Genomic DNA, 8,767 nt, shown 5'->3' with positions numbered 1-8,767 from the left:
TGAACTTCAGGGGGGCCACCATAATTAGCCCATAACTCTTAACATGGTCCTACCTAGAGATCAACGTGCTGTATTGAACTTCAGATTCCGGTCGTTTGTGAAGAGTTCTTGCATGTACTATGTGGTTTGTCATATGGATAAGACCAGATTATGCTTATCAATAAAATATATTTATGCTTCCAGTGTATTATTGCATGGCGCCCATTTTGACTGGTGATCCTCAACACACCCTAAAGTATACCGGCAGTCATATGGGTAAGAACCCGGCGCCCTGCCTCAAGGCTCATGGACGGTGGACAGTCAGATTGGCAAAGTGATAATGGAGAGGGAGAGGAGTCAACACGGAGAGGAGGAAGAGTACGCGAGGGGTAGCGACGTGCCGCCACACAAAGCTAGAGGAGACAGGTCTCGTGTAATAACGGTTTATCAGGTCTTGTGCAATATTCTGAATTTAAAGGTTGAAGATAATATTTGATAATGTCAGCAATTTCATTCGACATGCATGGGTTTATGAGAGTGGCTATTACAAATACACGTGTGTGGCTCGGAGTGATTAGAGAGAAAGTTGGGGCTGGCCTTAGGCTAGCGCACCAACACGCTGCATACATGCTAGTTATGCGAGTCGTTTTGCACTATTGCAACATGGGGGGCGTTTATCCGGTAGTAAGCTCCTTCTATAATTGCTCATGCCAACATAGCGCGGGGAATTTCCATGTCGTATCAAGAATGTCAGGGCCATTTTTAAGTATGGACTGAGAGAAAATGCAACATGACGTACCACTTCTCCAGCTTGATGATCATGTGAAGCCCTAAGCCACTGGCACTAGAAAAGAATGAGGTTGAGCATAATTTCCGATACATCCTAATCCGATATAGCTCACCGGCAAGTCGTTGTGTGATCTCTAGGTGATAGCAACACTGGCCAGGCGATACTTTGATCCTCATTGACTAGAGGAACTAGAACAAGCTAGGAAGACTTAGGGGTCGATGGTTTATCCAACATGTCCACTCAGCTACATATATCTATTTATCGCGGCTGCAGTGCACAAAGGGTGATCTCCTCTGTGGGCTTCTCCTTAATTAGTTCCAACCGCGTTTGGTGGATGGTTAGTTGTCATCATTGTTCATGCAGACATGTTTGGTGGGTACATTTAGTTCACATTGGGCTTCATATCAGTTTCGGTTGTCTTATTCAGAGCATAATTATACTTTCTCTGGTTGTTGCCCGTGAGTGCATCTCTAGTAGACCCTGTATAACGCCGACCCGCAAAACACGTTTACAGTTCGCGGAAAAACGGCTTTGCAGGCTGGCGTGGGCGGCCGCAGAGTCAGGCCCCGCAAAAGGGACCTGCCTAAAAGGATACATGGAATATGCTCTTTTACGGGTCCGCTTTGCGGGGTCTGCTAGGGCGCCGCTCCCGCCGGCCCGCAAATCCGAAATTTGCAATTCACTTTCACACATGAAAATACATTTCTTTGCTTTTTCAACGACATTGGATACATAGTACTTCAACAAATCTTTGCTTTTTCAACGGCATTGGATACATAGTACTTCAACAACATTCAATTTCACACATGAAAACAAGAACCACAATTATGCATTTCAGAAGATACCCAACTTCCATTACTGCTCCCACTAGTTGGACCTATATCTTCTCCATGCATTCATTGTTGATCTGCGGATTCTTGATTTTGCTTTCTTCATTCTTCTTCTTTGGTTCTACAGAAGTAGACGTTGCTGCCCCTCTACTTTCTTCTCTAATTACACATGCAGCCGCATCATTAGCCTCAATTATACTAAGGAGTACACGCACTATTAAGTTCCTTTCTATCAATAAATCAATGTATTCTCCTTCCCAAATCAAAAAAGAGCATCCATCTTCCTACACACACGACGATGTTCAAAATGAGCTATCGCAATTGAACCGAAGAATACGGTGACAAAGCCGAATGAAAACAACACATACCCCGTCGTCTTCGCATTTGAAAAACACCCTTCCGGGGTGCTTCGGCGTGCCAGAAGTTAGCCCCAGCACTGTTCGCGTGCAGTTGTCGCACTATATGAACGGCATCGGCGATCCGTTGCGCGAGCACTGAGCCCAGCGGCCGGCCGGCCGGCCGAATCCCTGCCGGAAAACCGTTGGCGGCGGCAACAGGACGAACCCGTACCTGCATATACAATGGTGCTATCTTAGGAATGCCATGTAGGATAAATGCTGAGGTGGAAGAGAGATAAATCGTAAGAAAATGCTTGTCTTCTCTTATTTAAGAGATGATCTCTTAGCACAATATATCTCAGCATGTTTTTAGGAATAGCTAGTTATTGAAGATAAGACTAAGACATAATCCATTGCAGACATACTTTTTTGTCATACTTTTTTGTCTTATCAACCATTGTACATGCCCTTATGGGTTGGACGCGTTTGCGGGGTCTGATCGGGCAGGATTTTCCGCGCCGACCCGTATTTTGGCGATTATTTTGTGGGTCGTGGCTTTTTACGGGGTCTACTAGAGATGCTATCAGAAATAAAACACATCACGCCTGTATAGTATTGCTGTAGATCATATATCAACTAATTCAGCAGAGACTTCAGTTACCCACTCTGAGTGTGAAGAGTACTTGCATGTATGTCGTCTGTCATGTGGATTGGAGACCTGGTCATGTTTATCATTAAAATATTGTATGTGTGTTTCCAATGTATTACTGCATGGCGCACACTTTGAGTGGTGATTGTCACATCCTATATAATACGGAGAGTCACACGGGTAACATTGTCACACGAATAGGGAGAGGAGTCGGAGAACAAAGATGAGAAAGCTAGAGTGCAGTCACATGCCACGCTGTAGGGTGTAAATTTTGAACATTTAGGGTACCCACCTACCCTCCTTCATTCAACCAAATTAACCAAGTTTTCAAAAGTGATACTGGATTATGTGAAATACTAGAATTTTCATGTGACCATACCGATCCATTATTAGGTCCAACGCAATTTGCCATGGTGAGTTTCTCAAACCTTGCAGCATGGCAATCCCATCATCCTTTTATCCCTCCCGATACATCATTTTCCTCATGCACGATCATTCTTATCCAGACTTATTTTTCCTTTGCTTCTTCGAACCCTAAGAACATCCCTCCACTGCTTTTGCCAAAGGGGTTGGCAGCTGGCAGACCTTGTTTAAACTGACAGCAAAGCACCAATACGACAATCCTGTAGAATGCATGGGAAAGCACTTGCTTGGAGACATGTCAGTTCACCATTGATTGTCCCTGATTTGCTACATGAGCAGACAGTGTGCATCATTATTGTAAGATAATGGTTTCCCTATGGGATAAAATTATATCTACAGTGTCAAAAACTTCAACCAAGAGTTAGTGTGACATTGATGTTTAATGGTCGAATAAAGTCACCAGAGGACCAACTGTGGAAGACATGATAAAATTATAGATGCGTTCCCCAGACTATTTTTAGAATGAGAATATATATATTCTTTGTTCTCCCTAGCTACTACTCCCCCTAGTGAAAATTCCATATGCTTGTTCTAGCACTACTGAAGTAGCATATCTTCAGGGATAAACCAACATGTACCGAAAAATAGATGATTCTTGTCTGGTGTAACGGAAGTTTTACATAGATGAGCATGCATTGAGTATTCCAATTTATAATTATAGCCACAATAGAAAATGATACTCCCTCCGTTTCAAAATAACTTAAGTTCTAGGATTTTTCTAAGTCCAACATTTAAAGTTTCTCCAAGTCTATACGTAGGGAAAATCTGTAAAGATCTACCATATCAAATATACATAATACGAAAATACATTTCACAATGAATCAGATGAAGTAAATTTGGTTTTGTGGATAATCATATATATTTATATAGACTCGGTCAAACTTAATGAACTTTGGAAATGACACGGGCCTTTTTTCAAAATGAAGGCAAAAGTTTTGCCACATCGATTAATTAAAAAGAAGAGAATTTCCCAATTAATTAATGGAAAAACCCGGGCTAAAACCAATACAAACTGACCACGGACGATCTACTCACATGACATGAAACCCCACAACCGCACAGATGGCCCGTGACACTCGCCGAATACACAACATCCACAAACCCTGAGGCACCTCCCAACCCACAATGACAACCCAATCAAGTAGCTGAAGGCGTCTTGCCTTTTGCACCACTCTTGCATTTGCCCACCTTCTTTTGTTTGTCCCTTATTGGCGTCCCCGTCAGGAGGCAAGCAACGACCTACCCAAACCAGGTCTAGTAACCTCAACGCTGGATAGCAATTCACAAAGTTCCACCGCGAAGACGACATTTGAATTTGGAGTATGCGCCAACACAAGTGGCTCAATGGTCATGTCACTCACAGGCATCACCTGCCCGATGGTCACACACGAGGGAATGGCGGAAACATATAAAACTCCATGCTCCACAACGCCGAGAGGTAGGTTGTTTGTCGCCTGGCAAGGCTCCATGGGGCTGGTGAGGACACCAGGTCCCACTCCGAATCCTAGAGAGAGAGTCCAACTTGAATTGCTCCATCGACACAGGTGAAACAGGTTCCCCACACAACACCTGCAACTCGGGCATGATCTGTAGCACCGGAGACACAACCTCGATTGAGGCCTTAATTACCCTCGAAGTCCCACAACATCAGAAAATATAAATTTAAAGGAAATCTACGATGAAACAAACATAAAAATTACTGAAAAGTTCTAATAATCAGAAAATAGAAGAATTATCTCAAAGGCACCCGAAAGCCATGGAAACAACTTAGAATTAGCAAAATAAAAACTAAGAAAACATGCTAATAGCAAGAATCCTATCCTACATATGGGACAATTTGGATAGCTACCTAAGCTTGGAACTTTAAAAACTATGGCCTGAAGGTTTAATGTTTCTATGAAAAGCTTTACTTTTCCTGGTACATGGATATATTTTTTGGGGATTAAAGATGAAACTCCCAAGTTGACCAAGCCCATATGGGTGTTGAGATCGATGCTTCATATTTCTACATTTTTTGTCAAGGCTAAGCTAATCCGTCTAAATTTGATTATTTTTCTCTGGATGCGTGTGTGGGTTGGAAGGTTTTAAGTATATACATGAAGTCACCACCGACCTCTACATCCCTTGTATATATAATTGATGCACATACATGTATTTAACTGAAAAGAGCTACTACCAAGTCATTTCTCACTCCAAGGAATTAAGAAGCAAAACACTCAAGCGATATAAAAGCATGCATCACAGAGTCTATTAATAGTTGTAGTCCAAAGAAAGCAGAAGAAGCACCTGTTACCATCTATAAGTAAATGCACCAAATAGTCAATGTATTTCATCGTTCCACACATTGCAATAGGAACTATGTGTGACACCAATTGGCATCCATGCCAATAACCTGAAAAAAAATCCTGAAAAAGACCAGATGATTGCAGCCCACAATTGGCGGCGAAGTGTTCGGGACCAACATAAATTACGCACAACCAAAAAGCAATTTTTCAAATATATCAGAAACAAATGCCATGATTGGGGTGGCCAAGAAATTTGGAAGCAATATTTGAGCTGAAAGTTTGCAGAGTAACCGACACTCTTAAGGTATGGTTGCAAAAGCTTACCTTCCGCAGCATATATACATCCTTTATTTCATGGCAACCTTCATACCGAGGTTTACTTACAAATGACATTGCATCGCTACTGCTGGTAGCCGAAACAACCGAAAACCAGAACAATTTATTGGCACGCACTGCGTCATACATATGCAAGTGTGTGCAAGCGTAGCGTCAGGCCTTGTAGAGCATGCCGATCTCGACGCGCTGCTGCAGGGGGATCCCGAGAGCTGGCAGTGTGGACAGGCACATGCTGTGCATGAACTCGTAGAAGCCAAGCAAAATACGGTCGAAGAAGCCCGTCTCTTTGCCGACGTGGAACCTCGTCTTGCCCCTGACGTGCACCACCCAAGCCCCCCTCGCCTCCTCAAGTAAAGGGGCCTCCTCTACAGCGATGTGCTCCTGCATGGCGTTCACCACCTGACCGGAGAGGTCATCCTCCTCGAAGTCGAGCGGGTCGGCATACCCGTACTGTATTGTACACCGTAAACCCCGCTGGGCCCAAGCCGCTGGATGGGCACCCGGTCCTTGGCATCAACCCTGGCCACCAGCAGGTACCGGAGCGTGAGGAAGACGGTCACCTTGTGCAGCAACCGCATGTTCCTGATATAGTGCGCGAGCACAGGGGTGAGCCATTCCTGCATGTTGTTGTAGAAGAAGCAGAGCCCCGGGACACGGTGCACGTCCGGACCTGCGAGGAGCTCACCGAGTCTCTCAAGTGTTACCTTGTTTGCCATCTCGTACCGCTTTCCTCTGTCGGCCGTAGTACCAGCCGAACATGATGAGTGCCAACAACAATGACACCGCGAATGGCATCCACCCGCCCTTGAGGATCTTGGTGCACACCGCACTCACATACGTGCCCTCCAGGATCGGGAACGGCACAAAGTAGAGCGCCACGAACACCACATGTGTGTCCCAGATGATGAGCATCACCAGGGTGAGCAGGACGGTGGTGATCAGCATAACCATGATGAAAACCACCCCGAATGCATTTCCAATGTCTTTACCATCGCCCAAGCCGAGGATGGCACCGACACAGAACATCATGATGATGTAGTTGGTTTCCGGTGAGTATACCTCCCCTTCCTTGTTCCTGGAGGTGTGCACCACCTTAACACGGGGGAAGTACTCCAGGGCTACCGACTGCTTGATGACGGAGAAGGTGGCTGAGATTAGCGATTGACTTGCCACGATCGCTGCCAGCGTCGCAATGATGAACATGGTGATCCAGTACACTGTACGCGTCACAAACTTGTAGAACCCGTTGCTGAAGTCATCAACGTTGTTGATCAGGTATGCTGTGTGACCAGCGTATGTGAGCACGAGAGAAGGGTATATGCTGGTGAGGAATGCGATCTGGATAGACCTCTTGCTAAAGTGTCCAAGATCTGCAAAGATGGCCTCACCACCTGAATGAATCAAAATGGTAAGTTTTTCATTCGAGGACATTAGAGCCAACCATGAAACAGAGAAAAGCTTAATGTACATGCCGGTGATCCAGAGAACAGTTCCACCGAGCAGCTGCCAACCCCTTTTCTGGTTGGTCATGAAGAACATAACGATGTAGTGTGGCGACAAGGCCTTGAAGATGTCAGGGTAATAGCACCAGATGTTGTAGATGCCGATGATCGGTGTGGTAAAAGTCCATGCCGCCATGATTGGAGAGAATATGAAACTCACTTTTGACGTGTCGTACTTCTACAGCAGGAAGAGCCCAATGAGGATCGCTGCAGACATAGCCTCCACCACAGCTGCAAAACATTAATTCCAGACACACTATTAAGCGCATTCCTTGTTGCAATTAATAAAATTCCCTACTTTGGACTAACTTCAAACGTTTATTAACGGACGGGAAAGGGCCTCTCAGTCCATCGATTGCAGACAAGACTGAAATAGCACGTGTGAGGATACCATCTCCGATTAGCATGAACATGCCCAGTATAGTAGTGAGGAGTAGTAGCCTCCTGGCGACGATGCTGCGCTCGATGAATCTCCTCAACCTGCTTGGCCTTGTGGTCACGGCAGGCCAAATCGAGACCAGATCCTCTTCTTCTATGTAAATCTTCTTGGACGGGAGGATGTCGATGTTGGCATGCTGGCACAGCAGAGAATACATCGCAAGTGTGCCACCTGCATGAGAAAAATAACTCTGATCGAGTTAAAAATCAACAAATTGTATGGTCTAGACTTATCTATCATTGATAGCTTGGGAGAATCTTTGGTTAATTCTATCACACCTTCACCGTGATCATCGGCGTTCAGAGCTATGCATATGTACTTGATGACACCGATCAGAGTCAGGGTCCAGAACATGATGCTGTATATCCCGAGGTAGTCTTCCTCGGTGGGATTGGTCAGATTCATCGACGGGTAAACATAGAGAGGTGAAGTGACGAGGCCATCGAAGATGACCCCGGCCCAGAGTCTTGTAAGCTAGGACCAGATCTTGGTGGAACCCCTTCTTCTGCAGGAAAGACAGATTTAAACCGACTGATGTAAAGACATGCAATCATTATTAATTACTGTTTAAAAGAAACAAATTAATCCCTGAAAAGGGGAACAAATGAACTCATATTGTATTGCTGTCTCACAATTACATACCTTGTCATCTCTTCCCGCTTCGACGTCCATTGAGACGGTTGCCATTGCAATCTGTGTGGGACAGCAGAGCTTGGATAATCCTTGGAACCTTGGCCCTCGGAAGCAGTCCGGGGCCCGAATAACAATGTTGAGAGGTTGCAGTACTTATAGAAAGATAGAGATAGAGGCCACGAGGCTCCATAACTCCTATCAAAAGGAAGAAAAAAATATAGAACAGGGGTGGAGGCGGGGCCTGCAAATTCCCCAGCAAAATTATGCCCCCACCAGAAGATGCCAAAAGCCTCACTGCTTCACTCCTAGCTACAACATATTGCTATGAAGAGGATGTCAAACCGGAGCTTCTAAAATGCACCTGAGCGTTGAAGTCTTGGATTCTCTGTGTCGTCCATGATGTATATGAAGATTAGATCTATAGTATATCACCTCGCTGCTCAAATCTGCATGCGCACACCATTTAATGTGCACACCTCCTTAGGTTCTCTCAACATAACCTGGCCAGGATGAGTTTGAAGAACAAGGACACAACATGCATGTACCAACTGATCGAAGAAAAT

The 8,767-nt window shown here is 44.9% G+C and overlaps 1 pseudogene; it reads right to left on the bottom strand.

The window, feature by feature from the left end:
• Positions 1 to 5,676: 5,676 nt before the first annotated feature.
• On the bottom strand, positions 5,677 to 8,246 carry LOC123083172 (probable potassium transporter 4; annotated as a pseudogene).
• Positions 8,247 to 8,767: the final 521 nt, after the last annotated feature.

Source organism: Triticum aestivum, chromosome 4A (genome assembly GCF_018294505.1).
Source record: "Triticum aestivum cultivar Chinese Spring chromosome 4A, IWGSC CS RefSeq v2.1, whole genome shotgun sequence".
NCBI lineage: Eukaryota > Viridiplantae > Streptophyta > Magnoliopsida > Poales > Poaceae > Triticum > Triticum aestivum.
Note: the sequence above shows the minus strand (reverse complement) of the source record. Positions and strands in the feature narration are given on the sequence as shown.